We start from the raw sequence: 27,164 nt of genomic DNA on the forward strand, positions 1-27,164 counted from the left end.
GGGGGGGGGTGTGTTCTGGAAATTCTGCCTCAAAGGTACAAAGCAAAGAAGTAGCACAATTAGAATGTCGGCACATAGTGACAGTCCTCTGCAAATGATGGTGTCAGGCCACTGAGGGGCCGAGGGTGGCAGGAGTGACATTCACCCTAGCAAGATGGAAATAAATGCCCTGTTTGATAAAAGAAAACAGACAATTTATGTATACCCTGAAGAGTTAACAGCTAGTGAGCCATTCCTATGGGTCAAGTGCTGCATTTGCATTTTGATGGGATGTTATCAAGTAATTAATGCACCAGTCAGGATTTATTACCTCAGGAGTGAACTGAAAGGTTCATTACAAAATCGGTTTCACTTGAAGATAGGCATTTCCTCAGAGTTAGCTTTTGACATGTTGTTCCTAGCTCTCTCTGCCTGTGGCAGCAATGGTAGAAGGCCAGTGAGGTGAAATTCATTGCTTAATAAGGGCATTCACTTTGGGTATTCTTGTGATAATAAATGTATACATCAAGGCCGCACTGCCTTGTCAGTTTAATTGCTTCTTGTGCTCCTTAACAAGCCAATCTTAATCAGTCTGGACCATGTTATGAATAATTTAGGGATCAGCAGACTTCACGCTTAATAAGATATACTAGATTATAAAACTTAAGTGCACTGTTTATAGAAAGCACGGAAAACACTTTAAGTTTTTATTAGCAGCAAGGAAAAAAACCAAAACAAACCCAAACCCAAACCTAGTAGTGAGATTTTCTAACACTTGCATTTTGTGAGCAACAGCTGTGTGTCTCCATGCCGAAACCCCCTCCACTTCTGTCAAAGGGCCACAGTTCGGCCTCTCTGTCCCCCTAAGCCTCTGCCAGACATAATGGGAAATTTGAGCAAGCCATGAGATTAAAGCCCAGAATCTGTGGCCAACCAGCAATTGTCATTTTAGAAAACATTCTTTTATCTTTTTAAATGCAAAACAGATCTTATTTTAAAACATTTTCTAATGAACAAAAATTACCTTTTTGTTGTTTGGTGGTTGACTGCCTACATGGATTTTAATGCAACTATTTAGATTTGAGATTGGGTTGCAAAACCTGTATCAACAATAGGATTTTTAAATGTTTTTCTTTTGTTTAATGATACAGGTGAAATATAGGATCGACTGTAAATCACTCATACATAAAATGCGAATTATTAAAGTAAAATACCTTTTATTTATTAAGGTGATACAGAAATACATTAAAAAGAAACAGAAATAGTCTCCAATCTCTGTGAGCCTATTATGATTCGTCCATCTAATAAGTGTTGTTTGATTAAAAAGGAACATTTAACCTTTTTGTTTTAAAAGAATTCTTTGTCCTCCATTTTACCTCAACATTTGCAGGCTATAAGTTGTCCACAGAGTAATGCATCATTCAGTTTATGACATCTAATAAAGGCCTACTGCAAGCATTAGAACCAGGTGCTTCAACAATTTTCCTGTCTGCTTGTAGCTGCTTCTGTTTGTTCTCTTTTAGCCTAGATAGGAAAAAAAGAAAAAAAAAAAGAACCCTAACAAAAACCTGCAACATTTTTCATTATTTTCTTTTTTATTCCTTTCTGTTTAAGCCTTGACACGTGCTGACAGCACTACGGTATCTGTCATTTGATGCTCGTGTAAACAATAGCTGCATGTATTTCTGAACACAGAGCGTATTTATTAGTATAAATAGAGATGTAATTAAAGGCTATGCTTTCAGTCGTTAGATAATGTATTAAAATAATGTTATTGTTCAAATACATTTATGAATCAGGAAGATAGGTACCAGTAAATGAAAAACAACTTCAAACCTATTTCCCAACCTATAGCTGGACTATCATACTCCTTTGTTCTTGTGCAGGTTAATAGAGATTGAGGAGATGGGCAGAGGAAAAGCAGTGCAATTTTCTGCTATTTAAGCTTGGCGAAATGGCACTCTTCAGGAAGCAGCAAAAAGTATGAAAGCGTAATAGGCATTTTAAAAGTAGAAGTCCATATAGCTGCTTGAGGGATCCTCAGATTTAGGCATGCATAGAATCACGAATGAGATAATCAGCATTGTGAAATTGAAACCTGTCTGCTGCCTGCTGCTGTTCTTCCCTCTTTCAGTGGAGTGATTTGTAACACTCATCTTCTTCAGGCAAGGCAGCCTTCAAGATTATCCAGAACTGTCAATAGTAATTGCCAAAGTATTTTATTACCTACAGAAAATCAAAGGAATTTTATAACCAACAGTTATCAAGTTTCAATACACAGTATAAAGAGAGCAATTTTAGTTGGAATACAATCGTGTTTGGCTTGCTTTTATGTTCTTGAGACAATTCCTGTGCAACCAACTACAACATTCACTGTATTTAAGCTGGAGGCAAGAATATGCATGTGTACTTGTAGTTTAAAAAAATTACATAATGCTTACAAGCTTCTGCAAGCAAGTGGTTTTTAATTGCCATGCAAACTATGCCTTAACTAATTACTTCTGAAAAGAATGAGGTTTCTATAAAACTTGAGATGGCATATTGAAATTCTGGCAGTAGATATAAGTTTAACTGGGGCATTCTCTGTCATGAAGCAAATAAAATGCCTGGAAATTAGCAAAATATGACACTGATTATAAAGTCTGAAAACATTAATGTTGCAGCTCTTATTATAGTCTCTGAATATTACTGCTATGTGAACCACAGTTGTGATTGTCAGGCGTTCATTTAACACAATTCTGTTTTGCTACAGGGTCACCCGTGATTCAAAGCTTTTCAGATGCTTGGCTTCTTACTCAGGCTATGCATGAGTGAGGACTGCATCTTCTGTTCAACAGTGCTTTTCTGAGCCGTGCATTTCACTTTCCTTCCCTGACACCAGGGAACAGGAAAGTGTGACTGTCTAAGTGTTTGGTGGGAGAAAATTCAGTTTCTACTTTTGACAGTGTATTTCCCCTCTAATTCATAATGTCAAGACTTCAATGACATGACTGTCTCTGTGGGTTCTTTTCAAAACAAATATACAAATTTACTTGTGAAAAATAAATTGGCGTGGGGAAATGCCTCGGTTTAAGTTCCAGACCAGATAGGTGCACATGTATGTTGAGTCGTGTGCGCAGGATTTTACTCACGGCACCAAAAAGCAGGTGTCATTTCTACTGAGAGGCTGCACTGAAAGAGAAATAAGCCATGAACAAATTTTATACTACTACAGCCATGAAACCATGATTATAGCATAACAGAGAGCTCTCCTTTCAACTGTGAACCTCCTTGCTCTTTCTACATAAGCTTTTGTTTTTAAAAAAAAGACCTGTTAATTGAATTATTAATTGTTGTTGAAAGGGTAAGGTACTTTACCAAGAACCTCCTTTTATAATACTGCAATATATGAAAAATTTAACAAAATGGTAATTAGGCGAGAGGTTATTTATATACTATTAAAATGCTGATGTAATTATCAGAGAGTTATTCAATTACACCGGATAATAGACATTTTTAATGTAAGGAAGATGGCTAGCCTGCTGGAATTTTGCTAATTTGAGGAACCTGGGACCAGGACACTGCGTCCTGTATTTTTTTCACTCTTATAATTTATACTAATTTGTTCATATTGTACAGTGTGTGAAACATGCATTGATACATTTTTCCATCTAGTATTTCTGTATGGATTACAAAAGTGTATTTTATATATACATCAACCACATTTCTGCAGATATTTAAGCACATCAGAATTTGTCCCTTTTCAAAAGAACTTCATTACCTCACCTGCTCATCCTGAAAGGAGGAACATTCAGGGCTAACAGAGAGTTAATACAACAACATAATCACATTTCTTGTTTACTTAGACCTGTGGTTTTGAACTGAATAATGACAGGAGAAGTTGATGTTTGTATTTTTGAGGGCCTGGAACTTGGTGTTTGAACTAGGTGGGTGCAAATGCTATTCTCTTTAGTCCCTGGTTGTCTTAGTAGAATATTTTCCCGTTAATAAATCTGGAATTGTCAAAAGCCAATGTGGGCATTTTGTCACTCTAACACACATATTTCAATTATTTTTGTTTGATTCATTTTAGTTTACACTTTGCTACTCTGGTTGTATGTTTAAGCATTTTAGAAGTCTCATTAGTTTGTTTATTAAGAGGAAGGAATCTACATAGTAGAGAGGAAGCATATCCTCTATTATTCCAGATACTGAATAGCTCAAGAAATGACTAGTGATCATTTTTCTAGTCAGCTGTATGATCGTGGAGACTGTCATGATGTAATGGTGATATGGACATGTGGCTGTAATACCATTTTCTCAGAAGATGAATGAATTGTCTCTGATTCTAAGCTGATTGAAGTATTGGCATTCGAAGAGTCAGAGCATAGGAACAAAAGAATCTGTCTGTGCAAAGCTGTACTACAACTCACATTAATCTACAATGTCTGGCAACAAAATCAAGGGGGTTTTAAATGCTTTTTCTTCCAAAAAAATCCAGAATGCAAGTTGTTGGAAGTTTTAAAACAGGAGAGAAATGCAGAGCAGGATATTTGTAGATCATAGTTCAGATACAATTTTCTGTTAGGACACAGAATCTGAAAATGCTCCAGTTAAAAGCAGCTTAGCACTAGCAAAACTCTATTAAATTTAGCAGAGTTAGTCTTAATTTTCACTAGTTTGTGTGAGAAAACCGTAATTGTCACTCATTACTGTAGAGAAATAAATTGCATTTCTTTCTTAAGTCTTTGTTTGTTTAAACCCTGTATGGTTGCATTTAACATTGGATTAGGTAGGGTAAGAGTTTACTGAGAAATTGCACAGCTGTATTTGTACAGAGCTGTACCTGATTCCCACCTCCTGTAGTGTGAGCAGTGGTAAGTGAACTGTTTCTGTGTTGTTCACTCACTCAGTCAGATCGAAACTCAGCTCAATAGCATTAAACTAGCTCCCATTTGAAAGATTTGTCTTACAAAACCCTGAAAACTGCTCTGAACATGCATACATTGATTTTGTTGCTGGAATCTCCTGAGCTTTGATGAAAAGGAGACTCCACATGCAGGTGAAAGAGGGTTTACCTCTTCAATATTAAAAAGAGAAGATTAAGGATTTTTGTTCAGCTAAGGCTGAACTAATCAGTGGCATGTGAAGGTAAGAGACCTGGCCTCATGCCTATAGTATGATAATGTTATTTTTTTGGGTTGAACAACAAGTTCAAATTTCTCCAGTAGCTGCTTCTGAGTAACTGTCTACCATTATTCCCATTTGCACAGGTAATTGAATATCCAGGGGTGCAGCAGTAAAGGTTTTTATTTTAGCCACAGAGAGGGAGGTATTTGTCATGTTCATTGCAGGAAATTTGCTCAAATTTTGTCCTGGAAAAGATGCAACTGTTATATCAATTCACTGAACAACATCTGTATGATAGTATTCTAAATGCTGAGCAGTTTGGTATTCATGGAGGAGATAAGGCATTTTTTGTAATCAGAAGTTTAGATTCCTTCCATTTAGTTCTATTAAAACATTAGAAAATGGGGATGAGTGATTTTCACAAAATTTCAGGGTTTGCTCTAACCAAAAAGGTTCCTTTAGGCTTCCAAGTTGGAGAACCTTTCTTTTTTGTACTTGCTAAAGACATTCTGCACAGTACTTGCGGTTATCATAGCACATACGCCTATGTGAATTTTAGTGCAAAAAGAAGAGTAGGGTAGCTTTAATTTGCACATGTCATCACTGAGAAGAGAATGTCACCAGAATGTAACGCACAACATCCTAGGGAAAACAATAGTTTTTCACCTTCTACTGCCTGATCCAGCTTTCTCTTGTATTCACCTGTGGAAAGTCAGATAGCAAAAGCACTCCTTGAAATTGTGGCACAGGTAAGGCTTTGCAAAATATAGAGGGAGAAGGCAGTAATTGTTTGAACAAACTAGCTATGCTGTAAGATATCATACCATGTTACAAATATATCTGAACTTAAGTCTTATCAGCCATGCTTTTGATCTTTAGTAAGAAATACAGTAACAAAACTAAAATGAATGCTACAGAGACAGATAAATCTAGATAAGCTGTTTTCAGAAATTAGATAACATTTATTTTTCATCATTTATAAGAATTGCTTCTTTTGCCTCTTAGGCATATGGTGGTTGCATTCTTGCACAGCGTGGTTCTTCAGCAGATCTGCTCCCCTGCCATCCTTAAACTGAGGTGACACTCCAGAAACACATGGAAGTCCAAATAAAAAAGAGTAGCTTCTCAAACCTATCTCTTAGTTTTAAAACTAACGATGACTTATCTGGAAAACTAATTGTGGATGATGACAGCCTTACTACAGTCTGACCATAGAGCAGAGAGGGCAGGAAAAGCAAGCTCTGAAATAACTCATGGGACTGGAGGATTATTTGTCTAACTCAGTGAAATTGTGAATAATCTTCAAATCCTGCTGTAAAAATAATGTGCAAATACTGCTTAGGAAATTTGAGTTAAAACTCAAATGTATTTAATGACCACATATATTCTTAAAAGTATTTAGTGCTTTCATTGACAGAGAAATATTTATTTTACTACAGCATTTCCAGTTTGCTTGACTTACAAGACTCAATAGCACACCTATAGCAATTCAGAATTAAGGCACTTAAAAGCAGTAATGATGAATTTAGGCCAGTTGCAATTTGAAAGAACATTGCTGACATTTTAAAATTACATGATTCTCTTGGAATTCATTTCATACTTTAATTCTGTTATATCAAGAAACGTTAGTTGTAAGAGTAGAAGCTGAACTGGTAGCATATTTTTTCCTAAGACAATCCATAAAGATGTCCCTACACCTCTTTGATGTGATAAGGAAGTGTTAAATCAAAGTGAATCCTTACTCTGCATCTTGGGACAGAATACTGCTTAAGCCAATTGTTACTATTCCTGAGTGTTTTAGACAGTGAACCATGCATCTCTCTCTGCACATCAGAGAAGATTGTAGCAGTCATTGTGCCACCTGCTATCACTTAATTAGTATAATCATCTAATTTCCAGTTGGAAATAATGGCATCATGCACTTTTTAGTAATTGTAACCATCATAATATATTCCAAATTATGTTACACTAACATTATGTGATTTAGAAATATTAGGAGGGGGTATTTCCTTTGCATTTGTGCAGTGGTCTTTCTGATCTTGACTCTCACCCAGCAGCAAAAGTCCATAACCAGTTTTCTGTGTTATTATGATCCTAAAGATATTACTGATTCATATCATAACTCTGTAAATGAGCCTTTGGTAAGTATGATTTAACCTTTAGTGGACAGAGAAAAGAAGAAATAATGGAAACAGCAGCTTGTCATAATGTAAAACACACCCGTGCTTCAAAGAATTTGATCTTGTTTCTTAGCAAAATAATTTTTTTGAAAAACAAAATGTTGGTGATCATGTATGCAATTTATATTTTATATACATTCTGTTTGTGGTTCTCAGTTTAAGGAATAATTTCGGTTGATCAGAATAGGTCTTAATGTTTAAACATTACTATACTGCAGCAGTTTTTTTGCTCCTGGAGATTTCATCACAGCAAATGAATAGGTAATAAATGGGTCAGTTTGGGGCTGCTTCGTTTCACTGGACGGTTCTGGGCTATGAGGCTTCAAAAACAGAAAGAGAGAGAAAAAGAGAAAGAAATAGGCAATGACATGAAGGGATACAGGCAAACCTGAGCCACCGTCAGAGCTAACCCTCCCCCACTCCCAATGATACTGTCTGGCTAAGCAAAGCACTGCCACATATATATCAGGCAAGGTTATTACCACTCTGCTTTGTAAACATGCTATGCCTCCTGGACATCTTCTATTTTTATTTCATTTTTGTGTTATATCTTATATGTAAATCTAGGCTGGCGAGAGTCAGGAGGCATTCATAGCATTGGGCCAAATTCATTCCAGGTGCAGTTCGAGGTCTGTTGACTTCAATGAAATTACACCTGGGATGAATTTGGTCTATTATTAACTATAGAGATTACATGTCCAGCTTCCATAGTATACTAAAATACCCAGAATACATATAAATAATGAAGTATGTAATTACAGTCCTGGTTTTAATTTGTGTTCCTAAATGTACTGATGCTTTTGCACATGTTTATAGTTATAGCTATGCTATTGTAGTATATTTTTGTTTAGTGCAAATATGTTTGAGTTTTTCTTTAAAACGGAGATACACACAATGTTTACTTTCAAATGTCTCAGTAAGTCTTTCAAAATCCATATGATGGCTGATTCCATATAACAATATTAAATTATATTTTTCTTAAATATCAGAGAGAGAGAGAGAGAGAGAAACATATGCAGGACATCACGATACTGCCACTTAAAATCATTCTGCAAACAATGAGCTTACCTTCCTGTGGATTATACGTTAATCAATACATACAAATAGGTGATCTTGTCATAGCTGATAGGAGCCAATAGAACTGTTACCTATCAATATGAAAAATTTCATTCATTTTAATGTTTCCTGTCTCAAACAGTACATAACAGGTCAGTTGAAGGAATTTGTGTCTGACCAAACCCAGAAGCTAGGCAGTATTTAAATGGTCACGTCCTTCATTAGGAGACATAAAAAGCATAAGTATGACTTACCTCTGCCTACATCTAATTCCGTTTGCTTCCCCTGTATCGTTTTGTACATTCCTGCATCTTTCAGCATGGCACACTGTGAAGACCTAGTAAGCGAGTTGAAGTCAGATGACGCTAACGAATCCCAGCGCAAATGACTGAATCAATAGGAAACCAGCCACTGCTGTTTAAGTGTATCGATAAATGTACCTTTATTTTCTCTTGAATGGATAAGTGTCGCAGTTAAGAGTCCTATGGATCTCTTAATTGAAAGTTAATTTTAAATCAATAAAGAGAGTCATTTAAATATTGATCAGTCCTTTCTACACGAATTGTTAGCTGATTTTTTTTTTTTGAAACAACTTTGTTTAAATGCAATCAATAGCCCACAATCAGTGCGTTCCATAAAAAATTGACAGATGTTCCCAAAATGCCTGCTAGGCATATTCTTATCTGTTTACATATGTAGCATAGATATTTCAGTCCTTTTCAAATGTATCCAGGTATCTATGGCAGAAATGTGATTTCCTTAAATACCAAACTGCACTATTAAAACGCATTCTTCCCCTTGCTTTTCAATAAGGTGGTTTAACATTAAAAACGAAGAGGTTTTGGATTTCCTTTGATTCTACAAGTAATATTCATATTGTTTTATTAGTGCAGGCAGACTGCAAAAGAAGAATGCCTTTGTTTTGCACATAGGGAAAAGAGAGATAAGGGCTTATATGAAGCACATGTTCTCTGGAATTTGTGTGTCATAATCCATCAGATGTGTTACTATATGCAAAATGATACCTAGCTTTTAATTGTATAGACATGTATGTACACTTTGTGCATGCATGTTGAGTAGTAATAATTTTTAGCTTTATTTCATGATATGGTCTCCTCAGCAGCACATAGCAAGGCTATATTGTTTCAATTTGACAAAGCACACAAGTTAAAAGGATACAAATTTCATTTCATGAGATTCGTTGAGATTAACCTAATAAAGTAAACCTAGCTACACGGGGCTTTCAACATTTCAGCAAATATGACACTCTTCTAAGATGCCTTCCCACAACACTTTCAGTAATTTGCCTGTTGTGGCCTGGTACGATTTAGTTTGTCACACCTAGTGATGAAGTCAGACTGGACACTTTGGTACAAGCAATATGAATTGAATTTTTCTCCTGTACCCGCTAATTAATTACAAAGTCACACTTTGATGTACACAGCTCTAAAGTCCTGAAGTTAGCCTTTATTATTATTTGCCTTCTTCTTCAATTTTCAAATCCAGTGCCTTTTAAAGAGGGTCTGTACTTCTAAGTAATTAAGCCCTTTTTGAAGTATGAGAGCATAAAGTTAATTATACCAAATCACAAAATTACATATATATACAATTTTGTCAAAATTAACATTTTTATTTTAAGTGATCTGACTTATATATAAAATAAAATTGTCTGACAATTATTTTGACTGGCATTTAACTGAAGGGTTAGATAATATTTCCTACGTGACAAATGAAAAATTAAGTCCCCAAACATAAAACTGTTTATGACACATAGTAATTTAAGGCAGAAAATAATAAACATTTTTTTCTTTTTTAAGAGTACTGTCTAAGGAGAATAGGGGTTGCTTGGGGGGGAAAATCTGACATGCAATATAATTTACTCTATTTTTGTTATTAATACAAATGCTTCCTGCTGTTCTGAAAATCCACTGTTTCTTAATCCAGCATTATTGTCCTCTTAATGCAACATTTCAAACCCATTTCGCTTCATTTTCTGTTAGAAAAGCCATATTAAAAGGGAAGATTAAAAAGAAAGAACCAGGTATCATTGGTTCATATGCATATGGGTTCAGCATGTGAGGGTGCTGTTTCTAGGACCGGCCTTAAGATGTGACTGATAGATCTTATTTGTCTGATAGAGTTGACCAGGGAAATAGAGCTACAGCTGGTTACTTCATTAGGTCCTCTCATTGATTGAACCCTGCTGAAGTGATGCAGCAGGCTCCTGAGATAACTGCTGGTAATAGAACAAAATGAATTCTTATCACAGAGATTGGAAAGGCCATTAACCCCGGCCTCCAATGCTTTTCAGAGGTCACAGACAGGAAGCCAAGCGGTGACTGGGAAAACTGTTTTCTGTCTAACTACAGGTCATGTTAGAGGGGGTCTGTGACTTTTTTACCCTTCAGCTTCTGTACAGATGAAACTGTTACGCTGGCAGATGTTAATAATCAGCTGTAAATAAATATTGGAAGCAGAAGAAGAAAAATGAGAAAGCACAGGAATTTTTTTCAATAAATATTTAATAAAAGAGCAATTGTTTCTGTGATATTTACTGCCAGTTCTGCTGTAGATTTTTGCCTAATACTTTTCCATATAAATTGAAAAGAGAAATACATAGGGGCACTTAAAAATGAAATTTAATATGGTTTTATATAAAAATACCTTTCCTTCCTTCCTTCAAAGATGAGAATTATAATTGCCTGCTGCCTGCCTGCTTGCCTTATTCAGCAAGCCTATCACCAGTTCATCTGTGAATTAGTGCAGGGCGCTGTTTGCCTTTCACCTGGTTGAGAAGGGTATATATCTAAGTAACAGTCCTATAATTTACATTTAATGCAACCTTTCAATTGACCAAGAGCCCACAACCTAAGCCCCCATCTCACAGCTGAGGACTTTCCCACATTTGTCAAGTCAGTGCCAGTCCAGCATCAGCCAGGAGAAATCATCCATTTAAAGCCTGGAGCTTCACATGACAATTTTCCTATTGCTTGTGAGAAACCCAGCCATGGCAGAGGTAGCTTTGTGTTTTACTTGTTTGACTCTTGCTTTCAGCAGCAGTGTTTTATTATGCGCATGGATTTAAAAAATACAGTGGGATGCATCTTATAAAATAAAATGGAACATTTTCTCTTTATTACTGACATATTTAAGACTGTGCAGATATGTGTTGTAGGTTGATTTTAGCAGTATGTTGGTGGCTTCTATCCTTGTGATTGTGATTTAATTTCAATGTCTGTGGTCATGTGGTATTCTCTGCTGGAGCCAATCTTTCACAAGGAGCAAGTTCATTTAAATGTAAATGGGGTCCTGTGGATGGAAAAAACTACATACTTCATGTCTTCAGCGACCCACCCAAGCATTTGGTTTGGCCTTCCATGCATAAATAATAACAAGAAGGTATGCTGTCATTGCCTTGCTTGAAACACCAGAAGTGGTTTGGCACAGCAAAATCCCCAAGCACTAAAAAGAGATTGGTTTGGATAAACTCATAGTTCAGATCCCCATCCTGATTAAACAGTGTAAAAAAAAAAAAAAAAAAAAAAAAAAAAAGAGAGGGAGAGTTATGGAGTTATTTTGAGGAGTTGTGAATTACAGGAACAGCTGAAAACCAACTCAGGCTAAGAACATACCATACCTAAAAATACTCTGAAGTAGCAGAAAGCTTGTCATTTTGTTAACTTGAATGGATTTTTGCTCTTAATTGTTTGTAGCAATTTGCGAGAGTGGGATGTGAATGTGGTATAAGTGGCAATATAATTAGCATTAATTTAGCATAAAAATGCAAACCTACATTTTCTAAGTAGTTACCTTCCCTTCCACTAAAACATGGAAATATATTACGTAACTCTAAAGTATGTGTGGCTTTTTTTCAAGGTGTTATTAAATATGACAAAATGGAATGCTTTTTCTTTATTACTGTTGTATGTAAAGAGATGCGAAGGATTGCACAACGTCTTTTTATCAAAATCTTTGTGGCATATATATATATATTTCCACACTGCTAAACTCATGTGTTGACTTTTCGTAGAAATACTCCAGGTGTATTTCAACAGAACTGAAAAAATATCTCTTAGAAATTTCCTTTCCCACCAAGCAAACTCATAAACAGGTTTTCATCTGTGTGGATGAACAGATATATTTTCAGAATTACTTCATTAAGTGCACACTTTTATTTATCTCATTTATTAAGAATGTTATGTTCTGTTGCAGATGTTTCAGGGCATGACACATGGGCCTGGAATCTCAGTGTGCGATACCTTTGGTGAAACTCATTTATGAAACATCCAGACTTCCAGTTAGTTGTGCTCTGCGCTAGGAACTTAGCAGAATTTTGACTTTGTTCCAGAGCTGTAATAAAAGACTGGTATTTACTGTTTTCAGAGATTTCTGAAGCATATTTGATAAGCTTTCCTCTTCTTTTTATAAAGTGGCATTAGTTCAAGACGAGCTAGATTTAAGCAGTACAAGATTTGCTGTCCAGGGTAAGAAACAGGATATTAGTGTTTATGTTACTCGGCTATATTAGGTGTAGCTGTGAATTAAATAATTTTGTCCTGGCAGCTTCAAAACTTAAAATGTTCATCTGTTGGTCCCTCTTCCTTTATTTCATTGAGCTGGTTAAGTAAAAATGTTCGAAGTTGTATGTTTAGTTTTCCTAAAGATTCCAGTGAAATATATGCATTATAGATACGAATAGGTACATAGAGGATGAGCTAATGTGTTGTTCTGTCTTACTATTCACCATTGGGGGATATACATGTTGTGCTGTTTTTCATTACTTGGTTGCATTCCATACAAACTGATTTCCACAAAACCTATTAAGTCTTCTAGATATATTTGCTGGCAACTCTATATTGATACAGTTTTTTAATATAAAAAAAAAAAAGACCTCAAATACTGTCATGACAGATGAGAAGTTCCAACCTACTTCTCCTATGAGAAATCTCAGCAACACACCTGATATCTGAAAAGCAACGCTATTGGTTGCAATGTGGGCAATATGGGATTTTTGTTTTGTTTAGAATGTGTAAAATTATTTTCCCAAGTGCTTTTTGTTTAAGCTTGTAATTTGCAAGACATTCAAAATTATTGGAGAGAGAAGTCCACCTCCTAATTCACTAGTCTAAAGAACAGACTTGAGAAAGCAGAGCAAATGTCAAGCACTTCATGAGAGAGCAAATCCAAGGGTGGGTGGTGTTAATCTAGGCACATTTGCAGAAGTGGCATAGCAATTGTGATATAGAAAATAATCTAAAGACCATTAATAGACTAAGAGCCATTACCATATTTTAGGAAAATATTAGGTTTCTTACATAATGATAAGATGTGGCAGAGAAAGCGAGAGAGTATCACCACATTGATTAATTTTAAGGCAAGTTAGAATTAGAAGGGTCTTTGAATACGGCCTTTGAAAAAAAGGATCTCTGAAACTGAGTTAATAGGGTTCGATCAAAACAGCAGTATATAATTTCATGGATATCGTGAAAATTACAAGCATCCTTAATTTAGTCACTTTTTTATAAAAAAAAAATTAAATGGGATCCCCTTTATGTGATTGGAAAGACACTTGAGAATGGGGGAAAAAAAAAAATTAAGCCTTTGCTCAGCAAAGACAAAGGCAAAGCCTTTCCCCAGAAAGTTGGTCATAGCTTTTTTAATGAAAATAGTTGACTATGAAAGATGGCATCTTCCTGCAACATAAATTTTACTCCACATATCCTGCAGCAAGATATCTGACTAAAGCACCCCAAGGGCAAAAAAAACCTGATTGCTCCCAGGAGCCAAAGAATCTGTTAAAGGAATGGAATCCACCTGGCTTTCAACCGTTTTCAGTTTGGGAGGTAATACTCATGAAACTTCTTCAGGTCAAAATATTGAAGCATAAGACTATAAATATGGCTGGAATGACAGAATTAATGTTGCCTGGCCCAGGTCAGGAGGTGGGGTCCAAGTTCCTAAGTGTATCTCTGGTTTCCAAGACAGTGATCTGGCTTTGGGTTTAAGTTAGTGTTTCTAGAAACTAAGAGTTAGGTATGGCAGCTTCTCCAACAATTGACACAAACACAGGCAGTACTGTTTTCCTGTGGTGTTGAAGGTACATCCCATCATATTTTTCTAGACCCTACAATAACAAATGGAATTTCTGGTTTTGTTTTCTTGCATTTGTGGGCTGTGTTAAATGTTACATACTTTTCTGCTGTCCATGTCCAATTTAATCAATATTACAAGTGCTCCCATGTGGTAGGCGGAACAGTGGCAATAAAGTGAAATTTCCACAGCTTTTACCCATTGAAATTCTCAGAGGGCAAGACTCTTATAAACTTCACTTTGCTTCTTCTGTAATAGATTTAATAGCTCCATTCAGGAAGAAAGTCTGATGTGCTTTCTCATTTTCAAAATGTAGATACCAAACCAAGCTTTATTCTCTTTCCAGCTCTTGACAAACTTTGAAATTCTAATATTCTTTTACCATGAGTGTTGAGAAATGTACTTGTCTCCAGAATTGCATTGATGTCACAGTGTGACTCTGCATTTGAAAATGAGGGAGTTAACTGAGGTAAATTCCAGACATTCCCAAAAAATTTTGAAACTGGTGTAATTTAGGTCAGTTTAAGGCTGTTTGGAATATCTTATTCTACACATAGGAATTGGTAATGTCCACTTTGAATGAACTGACTACATTGGCTCTGTGCCACTGGGCATCCTTTTCGTTTTAGGGCTTTCCTCCCAGCCATTTAAACCATCTTTTAGGCATCTGTGTGCTGCTGAAGCAATGGAAAACAACTTTATCAAAGCCTAAGAGCTGGTCTTTAGTCCCAGAGTTCATTATAATAGTTTAGAACTTGTGTGCTTCTTGTTATTTTGGTGTCCTCTGTTACAAAGAATTACTCTATTGTCTTCTTCCTTGTACAATGCATCATTTGGGCTCAGCAGTCACTAGCAGAGTTCTGCTTCATTCTTCATGACTGATTATTTGTCGTATTAAATTCTCCCCTAACAAAGAAAAGTCGTGAAGCACTGTAATTGAAAGAGATAGTGGAATGTTCACACTCCTTAGAAGATGTAGCACCCATTCTAGCCTTTATTTATATGAAATTATTGTTTCTGTTGCTATTGTGCTCCTTCAGTGAGAAATAAACAAACAGTAGGAGGAATATTAAACAAGGGGTTTAGGAAAATTAGGTTAGATGAAGAAACGATAAAAAAAGATCCATCACAATTCAAATGAAACAGCAGGGTTTAAATGATACTGTACATCTATAAAGCTGTGTATGCTGATTTGCTGTTACTTGGTAGGCCAACTGTTTTCATTTTATGTACCATAAAATTATTGTAACTGCATTTCCGCTTGAACAAGGGTGGGGACACTTTAAAATGGAACAGGCTGTGTACTGTTTTCTTAATCATAGGAGTCCTTGAATAATTATCAAACAGTGTTTTCCGCAGAGTTGATCTATAATTCATCTGAGGAAGAAAACATCTTCCCAATAAAAGATTTTTTTGTCCTCAATTGTTCAAAGGTTTCTTTTTATTATTATCATTAACCCAATTATCAAATTTCACAACTTCTTCATTTCTCAACTTTTTTTTCTTATGCTTGTAGCTGGAGGGAAAAAACATAGGTGGAGACATTCAGTAAAAGGGTTTTTACAAGGCTTACAGTTACTCTAAGTTACAGCCAAGGGAATTTAATTGGGGGAAGGTTTTTGGAGGGTAGCTTGTATTTTTTGACAGTTTGTAATATTTTCAGTTCCATAATTCAACAGTCATAAGACTGCATTAAAATTCCTGATATTTATAAAGAAGTCAAATTTGAATTATCAGTGAATTGATTACCTGGATTGTGGCTCAACCAGAGCCCATCTGCTGTCCACACCACCAGCTGCAGCTCATAGTTACAGAATACATGACACAAAATAAATACTACTCTATCAGGTCTGCTCTGCTCACTGCAATTTAACACCATTTCTTCATTCCATAGGTAGCTATTTACAAGTGGAAGTAAGAGAATTACTTCAAAAGTGAATGTACTAAATGTGCTCTTTTAGTTTAGTTTACATATGGTTTTGCTTTATTTAAGTAACCCCACCCCTCTACTCTGGATAATTGTGAGCTGATTATAACATATTTGGGTTTGAGTTTTAGCTTTTCTATTTGCTTAGGCCTTATGTAATGGTGGTGGTGTTTTTTAAATAGTTTCTTCTTTTTTCTTTCCCCAGAAATATGACATTATTTTATTCAACTTTGTTACCAAAGCTCATGTTCTTGCATAACTCTTAAGCCAACATTGTGAGTAGAGCACCTATCATGAGACTTTCCTTAAGAGTTCCAAAAGTTGACTGTTCTTCATACCTTCCTGCAACAAGACATTTCTTTCCTGTTGCCAGCAGTAATGCACACCTATTACTTAGCTCACAGAAGCACCTTACTTGCCTTTGGTAGCTAGAGGCTGAGCAGTAGGTCTTGGCTTCCAGTAGCAGTCCATTTTTTTTGCTATGAGGGAATGAATGACAGCAGTAGGACTGAAAACTTTCCTATTTTGAATTAATGAACACACATGAAATATGTCTTCTCTAAAGTTTGATCAGCAACTGCTTCTGGAAAAACTTCATTGAAAGCTGCTGAAAAAACCTGCATGTTGTCTTTGAAGTATTTAGCAATTTTGTTTTCACCTTTGATTTTTTTTTTCTGTTAGAAACTAAGGGTTGAGTTCAAACTTAGTTATGCTGAATTTATAGTAGTCTCAAGTGGCATTTCTTATACGATTTTCAATGAGTAACTTGTGAGGAAGAAGATCTACTTGAATCAGATTCCATTTTCAGCTTGTTTCTCTTAAAGGTATGGTACCTGATTTTTCAGAAAGAGCTGACATACATTCTGTGTCCCCAAATGGACCTTCAGACCAATCATGTTTCTATTTTATTTGGAAATGCAGGATGTATGGGCTTGTCATAGCTCATAAAATCCTGACGGAATAGTATTTTCTTTCTATTTTAAAAGTTGACTTTAAATGTCTTAGTTAAATAAAGGTAAAAATTATTTTTGTTACACTGATGTCTGAATTTCCATATTGGAAAGATGCAAAATAGTTTTACTTAACCCCATGATGGATGAAATGTAAGTGTTCAGCTTAGTTCTGTTTCTTTTTTTCATGTTGAAGCATCTAACTCCCCTAGTTAGGGGCAAGTTTAAAGTTGCACACTTCTGATTCCTTGTGTTCTCAGTTTCTGTTGAAGTCACCTTGTCAATTGATTCTTCTTTCTCTGTAATTATATATTTGAGCAAAACATTTTCACTTTTTAATGATGTTCAGCTTTGTAATAACTTTGTGAGATGGTCTCCAAAACCAGCCTGCTGTACTTGTATGCATATATTTTGAAATGGGCACACGTCATGCAATCCATTTGAGCTTAGGATCCTGCCAGGCTGACATTCTCTGAAGACACAAAAACATGCATGGGATCCCTTTTAGCCATCAGCTAAAACATGGCTTTTGTTAGTCTGACAAAGTGTGTGCTGCACATGGGGGAATGAGTGAGGAATGTCACCTCATTGTCACATGCAGTTCAAAATAGATACTAACTCTGAAAAGCCTTGGATGAAGTCTCTTCGTATTTCCTCCTCATTCGAGAATAGAACAAGTATGTTTATCAGTGCTGGTCTTCACTATGTCAAGTGTGCTGGGCTAACCAGATGTGGAAGCTTTCGCAGAGCATCTAGATAAATGTAAATGTCAGACTGATGACTAGTTCCTGCCCAAATAGTGTTCATATGAAATTGATGGTGCCCCATTTCATCTCCACAACAAATTCTGAGGAGAAAGCCTGTAGCATACCTCTTCCTTCCCCCACCTGTGCTTTTGGGACAGAGGCTGTTGCAAATAAAACAGGCAAGCAAAATCTAGAATGCAGTTTCTGCAGTGAATTGAACTGGAGCACTGGTTCTTAACCACACAATGCATTTTAAAAAGTTCCATGAGTGGCAAACGAATATGTGGTACATATTGGAGAGAAAAAGGATATCTGCCCAAGCTTTTCTGGGATACTGAAGGGAATGTATCTCAAAAAAGAGGTGTTTAGACGGAAAATTGTGGTGCCTCCAGTAGTTGCTTCATCTTGCATTTTCAGACAGTTATCTGAAATGCTTGTCGGATGCAAGCATTTCATGTCTTTCATGTGTGTGGCTCCGAAATGTCCCCAGATCAGCAAATCTGACTCTCTGTCAGCAACAGAAAGATAGGACTGTGCCTAAAAGCCACTTGTTTAATTTTCGCAGATTTTTTTTGTTAAAAAAGATTAATAGAAGATGTAAAAAACCAAACTCAAGCTCTTTTACCCATATCTAAAAAAGATCTCAACATTGTATGCTCAGATGCTGTATGAGACTAAAAATAGAAGTCTTTAAAGATGCATGGATTAACTATACAGTAAGCAGCAGAATTTATTTTATTTTTTTATGAAGATGCCTAAATTAATCTTGCTCTTATAATAGGAAACTTCATAGGGTTTTTTTTTTCTCCTGATTTTGGAAGCTATGTGCTGCTTGCTTCACATCATGTTCCACTTTTCAAGTGAAATACTGCTATAAACGAGTGGCTATTATAATCCCCAGACCTCAAAGCCCAGCACACATGGCTTTGTGAACACATGATTTGAAATGAGTGGAACTTTCTCAATATATTTGTAGGTTGGTATGTATAGAGGATATATGTTTTATGAGGACTATAAAATCTGCTTAAAGGCCAGGTGTTGACCATCTATTTTTCATTGGTAAAAATCCTCTGTGCCTAATGTGTGGCGTTTTGCTAATTCCTCTGAGACTATGGAGATTCTCAAAACTGCTCAGCTTTCAGCCCATGGGTGCTAAGATTAACACTGGGCACTTCTGGAAATCAAATGTGGGTTCACTTAAGCCCATTTTTTTTTGTAGTATGGCCTCTGAAAATTTCAACTTCTGTGAATACCTTTACTCAAGCAAAGAAAATCCATGCCAATACTTTAAAAAAGTTCATATATTTTTATTTCTGTTCTTCATCTTAGTGATAACTGTGGAGCTAATTTATGCTGAGGTGATCAAAACATCTTGTTTCAAACAGAAAACAATAATTTCCACAAATGTAGCACATCTCTCCAATTGTAATTGTGTCTCATCTTTGTCTCTTTCCATCATAAGAGAAGCTACAGTATTTTTAGTAATTACAACATGTATGAATTGATTATTGTGCTTGAAAACACTGTTTGCCAACTCAAAATTATTGCATTTCATCAGCATTAGAACAGATACCTGCCTGTATATAAAATAAAAAAGAAGACTCTTTGTTTTACACTCACTATGATATTTGCTAACTACAATCACTGCGCTATTCCTAAATTCCTAAGTCCTGTTCCTAAATACTATTCCTAAATTAGCTAAGTTAGGTCTAGTATAGTAGAGTAAATCAGTAAAATGTTATGTTTTTATTCACACCACCCCTGTGAACTTCAGCCTACTTTGTGCAGGAAAATCCTCATGCATACAGTGTGAAGAGAAATAATGTGGTATATTTAAGACAATGAAGAACTTGTTTCCATATCTGTTTCTGCTGGAGAGTTGGTTTTTTTTTTTCCTAAGCAGGTCACCTTACCCAGCCTTTTCATAGGAGTTCACTAACTGTGTGGCCTTCATTTTCTAAGTGCTTGATTGGAGGCTCTACGATAGTGTTAAATAAGTGCTGAACACACAGAGCTGCAAATGAAAGCAATCAGTGCTGTGCTTTGAGCATATTAAGTGCTATATAGTGCTATGTACTTTGAAAAAATTGGGTCCCATCTGTATCAAACTGGGTTCTCCAAGTTAGATTTTTTTTTTAACCTCAATTTCTGTATAACTTCCCTTTCTGAAATTGCAGAATTTCCTCCTCATCTCTTAGGAGATAATGAAGATAAATTCATTAATGTTTGTGCAGCAATAAGAAGTCAATAATGAAATGAATAATTTGACTTTCAGAATAGGTTGAGGAGATGTAGCAAGTAGAACATGTGGCTTCATGCTAAACAGTAAGGAATAAAGTCCTGAATAGCTTTTCACTAGATACGTATCAATAGCTTTGTGCAGTGAATAAGGCAAGAGGTTTTGCGTAAGGTAGAGCTTGATCAAGATATTAAATATTGTGTCAGAAGGGAAGAGTATTTTATTTTTAAAGATAATAAAGTATTTTACTTTTGTGATATTATTAATAGCTCAAAAAACATAGGGGGGACGGGATGATTTGCATCTCTAGTCCTATAGCTATTAAGCCTTAAACTAGGAAAAAAAATTGACCATGTAGTACTATACTGAAAGGTTCATGAAACAGCAGTGGGTTTGAATTTGCTACACAAGCCCCCTTGCTAGAGCTAGCAAGCCAGCTGAGAGTAGCAGAATGTTTTTGTCTGCTCTGTGGATAAACACTGGCAAAGGGTAGTGCAATAAGCAAGAAGAAGAATTATAATAATGGCAAAAAATCAGGGATTTAATACTGGGCCTTGGGGGACACCATATTTTTCTAAATTAAGTTTCCAATCTCATTGCCTAGTAATCGTTGTTTTCACCTATTGTTTTCTCTGTGCATTTTTGTACTTTTGGTCCCAGCCAGCTCTATTTCCTGAAGTCCAGTTTGGTTCTGGACTTTGGTGTGTGGCTGATTAGAGTTTCCTGCCTTCTATTTTTCATTTGATCCTAATTTTCTCCTCCCTTCTCCATCTTCTGGATTTTCATGTTCTTTTCCTCAGACCAATTCTGCTTGCTTTTTTCCAGTTCTTTCTCTGACCCAAAAATCTCCCTTCCATACCTCTTTTGCTCCTGCCAACCTATGAGCACGGGGGGGGTGGAGGGGGGGACATGCTGCTCCTGCTTTCCTATAAGCTGCCAGCTCCCAGAACAATGATACACAGCCAAAAAAAAAAAAAAGGGAAAGATTGGTTTCCCTTGGTTATCATCATAGTAAGGATAATGTGGTTGCAGTTTAGTTGTGCAGGGAAGCTGCCAGGAGAATTTGTATTTTAGAAGATCTATTTAAGTTGTAGTCTCCCTTTGAGGAGGGAATGTGCTTTGGTTAGTACACACAGGAGCTGGGTGAAGGGGTTTGTGGAAGCTCTGTGGGATGTGACTGCCTGTGCACTTTGGTGAGCTCTCAGCACTGTGGGGGGTGTGACTGTCTTCAGTGATTACAGATTCCTAGCAGAATGTCAGCTCTTCAGTGCAAGGAGCTTTTCTGAGCATGGGTAAGTAGAATTTTTAAAAGCTGTATTGCTTGGCTGAATTTGGGCAGCTTAATCCAATGTACCACATCCAGATGTCATCCTGTCTGCCAGATTTTGGGTTCTAGATTAAAATCACTGGAACATTAAAGATTTTAAAAATGTACACATACATATAAACATATATTTTTCCTAATCCTATTCTTAGAAGTAGATTAATCACTTTGGCTGAAATTTAAAAAAAAAAAAAAAGGCAAATGCTATCCAACCTGCAGCAGGGGCTTCAGCACAGCTGATTTCAGCTCAAGCACTTAAAAGTTTTGAAGCTATAAGCAAATGAAAAGGCATATGTATGGTGGGAAGTCTGGATTACACTTGCAAATGGGTCCTCCTATCTACTTGTCTAAAGACATTAAAAACAAATGTTAAGTTCAAGTCTTGTTCAGAAGTTTTCTCTGAGGTATTTTCGGTGGTATCAACAGAGCCACCTCACAAGGCATTTCAGGACTTCAGCTAGATTGGCACTGTAGATTTGTGTTCATTGGGCAGTTGTGAGTGAGGATTCTATAAGCAAGTCTTTAAGCTTCCACAGAGGTAAAATTATATTGCTGACAATGAAAATTAATTTAGAGGCTGTGGGGCATCTGCTGTGTATGGGAGAAAGAGCATTCAAATTAGACGAACATTTAGGAAAAGTAAGAGCAGTGCAGTACACTGAACAATGAGAATTGAAAAACTTAACTGAAGGAAAGAGGAAATGAAAGATGGAGGAAATTATTATGTCACACTGCTTTAGTAAGAAGCAAAATGGATACAAATCAAGCCAACTCATGCCCTTCTGTTGCTGTGATACAGGTAGCTTTACAGAAAGACTGTGTGACCTGAAATGCTTGACTTGGCCCTGGGAGAACCCCTAGATATAGCCAGCATTTTTGAATTCAGAAAATCTGTCTGCCATCTCCTCTATTTCAGTATTTGTGAGTCACACATCTTTGTGCTGAGAACCAACTGATACTTCTCGTCTTCAAAGTATGCCATCAAAGTGTCTCTAACAAACTTGGCAGTGCACTCATATTAATCAATAGTATAGTGTAATTCCTGATTCCAAACAATGCAGCAAGAAAAGACCAGGTTGAGGTATTGAAGCACAGTACTGAAATTGAAAGGATCCTGCTACTGTGGAAAGGGGATAGAGATGTGTGATGTTATGGCTATGCATCCCAAGCACACTAAAATACTATAATACCAGTCAGGAACATTCCTCAAAACTTCATAATACTCGAGTAATTACACAAAAGTTTGTTGTCTGAATTTTCCATATTGTGTCTTCAGAAGGCAAGTAAAGACAGTAACAGAAGGGCTGAAAGGCAGCAAGAAGGCAGGAAGGCACTGCTGGTTTTTACTACTTTTACTGGTTTTGATGAGCAGACTTTTATGTTTTCCTCCTGTTAGAGGAGTTTGACCATGTGTCAGTATACTATATTTTGAATAGTACAGCTCCAGCTGAGCCAGGAAATCCAGTTTTTACAGAAGAATTTTTGGAGTAATTTGCAGTGGATGTCTTGGTGAAGATTCTTACAAATCACTCCAACATTGTAATCTGGGTTGGAGGAAAAGCTAAAATAACACCTGTGTTGTCTTTCTGAAAAAGAAAACCCTAAGGACCACTTCATATGTTCATGCATATGTTAAAGAAGCCAAGCTTTAAGTAATATTTGTAACAAGTAGGTTTGTAAAATAATCCATAGATTGCTATACATGCTATAGACTACTTGTCAGGTAATTGTAGAAAACAAACAAACCAACACCTCCCTCACCTCAATCCCCCAACAAATAATTCTGCTATTTGATTAAAAGATTATTTTTTTAAAAATTCAGAAGGTGTTTTTTGTTCAGGAAAAATGTTACTCAGTATAAATAGATCACCTACTTCTGCCTGTGACAGCATCAAGAAAGAGGAATATTTAAACTGGAGGGCTGTAGTTAGCTACATTACAAGACATAGTACAAGAATTTATTCAGGTCAGAAAAAGTAACCTTAGAAGTGGAAATAAAGCCAAAGTGATGTTAATAAAACTGAACATAGAGATTGGCTATGAGGAGAAAATATGTGAAGGTACCTAGAAAAGCTAAACAGGAATTGTTGAAGTATCTCAGAAATAGAAAGCCTGCAGGAGTCATTAGGTCTGCTAGACCACCAGAGGATAGTCATTCCAAAATGATCAGGAGATGGCAAAGAAAATAAATTCTTTTACCTCTAGTATTCTCAAAAGACAAAGAAGAAATATATGCACTAACAGAATTCTTTACAGATAATTTCAGAGATGTACTGTTAGCGAGCCAAAAAGAGGTGAGTAATTCAGAGAAAGTCTGGAAGGTAAATAAAAGGGATTTTACAGTGTATATCAGAGAGAAACCCCCAAACTGAGTCACTAATAAAATACATCATTTAAATGACATTTTAAATGAATTCTTAATTAACATCATAGTTTCTTTGTAAATAAACTCTGAAGGATTTTTCTGAAAACAGAATGGGAGAATCAGTCTCACCACTTGCATGTTATAATGGAAACTCAGCTCGTAGGAAAAAATGCAAGAAATTAGGGACAGTAGAAGTGTTTGTATGTGAAGGGACATTGAACACACAGATTGAACAGCAAAACAGAAAAAGTAAAGTGAATTATACTGTGAAGATGCAGTATTTTGCTTTTTTTCCCGCCACTGGCTTGAAATGAACATCCAGGAAGGACACTGGTGAAGGTCATGAGGAAACCCTCCTTGACTTTCTGAGCTTTAGGTCAGGCGTAGGTTCACCCAGCTAACTTCCAGTGTTTAACAGCACTGCCCAGGTGAAAAGTCTGCATTCCAAACACTAAACTTCATTTTAAAATCCCTCTGCAATCAGGGAGGAATTAACAATTCATCTATGAAAAGTCAGAGTTGTGCCCTTGTGTCTCTCTCTCCATGGAGAATGAACTTAGAGCAATGCCTGAAATTAGGCAGGGTATATCCAGCACGTTGAATAAGAATTAACAGTGAGGTTTAATTTTCTTTTCTACATAACCTTGATGGAAATGTATTAGTCTTCAAGTCAGACAATGGTAGTGCTCTTCATGCTTTATGCTGATGGGGGAAACAGCATTTTCTATGAACCATAATGGCAGCCAAAAGAAAAGTAACGATCAGTTGGAAAAGTTAGACTATTCTCAATATAGTTTCACGCTTCAATGCCTTTCTAGAGATGGCCAAGTAAGAAAAGTATCCCTTTCTGCATAATAAATGATTAACTGTACATCTCCAATCACATCTGGAAAGCATTTCTGAGTTTCATTCTGAATAGCTGACATTCTCTGTTAATGGTTTTGTCAGCATATGCTTCTTTTGCTTCTTGCAAAATACTTGATAAAATATTAATGTAGAAATAAAAAAACAAAAATACAAACCACAATTTTTCCTATTTTCTTATAAATCAGTATGGCTCAGCATAAGTTTACCAACAATTCTTTTCCACATTTGCGCCATTATCAGAGTAAAACATGCTTCTTTTCCTGATTTGCTCTGAGACTACGGGAGGGAGACTAGAAAGCAATCTCAGCCAGCAATGAGAGGGAGGGAAAGCTTGCACAGCAGCCGGACTGGAAAGGACACCCCACCCCTCCAAACTTCTGGGGAGAACATTCCTTTTCCAGCAGCTGGAAGTAGACTGCAGTTTAAAAAAAAAAAAAAAAAAAAAAAAAAGTAGAAAAAAATAGATCAGGAAATAATAAAGTGCTGGGCAGATTAGCTGGTGACAATGGATGTTTTCTGCCTTCAGAAGCTAAGAAGCAAAACCAAGTAGGGTAGATAAGAGCTGCCACTTTCCAGCAGCCAGGGGGGTGAGGCTGAGTGTGGCAAGTGGGGAATACAGGCTGCTGGGTGGAAATGGGTGGATAAAATGGATGTGATTTGTGACACTCTTTGGGAAGGAGCCACCATGGCACACTGTCCAGCCAGCTTTGCAGTCGGCCTCCTCTGGCCCGGTGATACATTTCAATGAGAAGCATTAGACTGCCATAAAAATTCAAATGATGCACCACAAAACAAAATTATACCATTTGGTAGTAACTGCCAGTTAGCACTTTCTGGTCAATATGATCATCATCGTCACTTAATTATAGGCTTGGTTGTGGGAAGTTCAGCCTTCTAAGAGTTCTACTTTTGAATATAACACAGCGATTAGAAACAGTTATTAACAGGTTGGTGCCGTTATTCACCCCGAGTCCCTAAAGGAGAAATTAGAAATCCTGTTTGAAGATGAAATATGACCACTAGAGGATGCAGTCAAGATCCTGAATGAGTGAGGCATCCTATTCCTCAGTCATGCACTGCAAGGCCAGCCAGAATATAGAACAAATACTTTCTGGAGTATTTGGGTGAATAAATGACAATGCAGAAGTAGGGGAAAGTTCATCAACAAAGTAGTATAACTAGGATAATACAGAAGTCAACCCACAAGCCCAGCTTTTATTTAACTTTTACTTCTTTTGCATAGTTTTTGTTTTCCTTTTCCTTTGTTTCTCCTTTCCCCACATTATCTGTTGTCTTTCCATCCCTCCAATCCCCACCCTACTGTTATCCTTTACTGGTGGTTCCCTTCTCATGGGACAGTTAATAAGCAATTCACTCTGCTGGTTGAACCTGGGATACACCTGTTATGAACACTTCCGGGTACCTTAGATTCAGCTATTTATTGAACATATTCAGTAAAAAAACATAATTATTTTTTAAAAATCTTTCTCTCATTTCATATTTATTTGCTTGCTACTTTAGTCAATTGATTTATTGGTTCCCCATCCATCCGGCCCTCAGCCACAAACACTTGCTTAATCTTGTTTTCTCTCTCATAACCACAATTACTCACCCACAACCAGTAGATCATCCTTATTTAGGAAATTACTTGCAATTTGGAGAGGGCAAAAGGGATACCAACAACAACAACAACAAAGTAATCCAGGACCAAAACAGGAACTACTGGCTGTTAATTGAGATATCGGTGATGTAAAAAACCCCAAACGAACCAAAATCAACCCTTGAAAATAATATGTTTTTTTAAACAGACTAGAAAACAGATTCTCAGTGCTGCTCATCAGTAGGGAAACTTCTCTGATAAAACACAGGGAAAGGTGATTGCCCCTGTGATTATCACAGTGCCTTTGAATTAAAGGTGAGAAGATTGTTTCAACTTGTCCATGTCTTGTTTCACTAATAACTACTTAATTTTTTTAAATTGTATTTTTCTCTATACCCTCCTTTGTTTATGGTGTATGTATCTGTTCCTTACATCACACCTCCATAAGTCAGGCTTTTCTAATGTATTTATGAATATTTATCTAATTTCGTTGCTGATACCTGCTATTCAGCTTTGTCTGAGGCCTGGGTTTTGCAATTGAAATCTTCACGTGTCTTGACTTCATTGGACTGAGGAAAATCACAAGGGTCTTACTTCATAAAATCAGTACAGAATTAGACCTCTGTGTAGATTAAAATACTAAAATATATGACATAAAATATGGAATATACAGTATCAACTGATTAATGTTACCTCTGAGACATAAATTTTTCATTTTTCTTTATTTCACAG

The 27,164-nt window shown here is 36.4% G+C and overlaps 1 protein-coding gene and 1 long non-coding RNA gene across 3 annotated transcripts in view; one reads left to right on the forward strand and one right to left on the reverse strand.

Moving 5' to 3' along the window:
• The window catches only part of ZFHX4 (zinc finger homeobox 4), a 149,608-nt gene that overhangs the window by 94,814 nt on the left and 27,630 nt on the right, over positions 1-27,164 (forward strand). The gene's annotated exons all lie outside the window — the stretch shown is intronic.
• Positions 1,156-8,735, reverse strand: LOC108448220. Its single transcript, XR_001864037.1, has 3 exons — positions 8,579-8,735; positions 8,337-8,416; positions 1,156-7,588 (listed from the first exon to the last, which is right to left on the reverse strand). It is a non-coding gene; the product is annotated as an uncharacterized LOC108448220 (long non-coding RNA).

The sequence above is a fragment of the Corvus brachyrhynchos genome, unplaced genomic scaffold (assembly GCF_000691975.1).
Source record: "Corvus brachyrhynchos isolate BGI_N302 unplaced genomic scaffold, ASM69197v1 scaffold227, whole genome shotgun sequence".
Lineage (NCBI taxonomy): Eukaryota > Metazoa > Chordata > Aves > Passeriformes > Corvidae > Corvus > Corvus brachyrhynchos.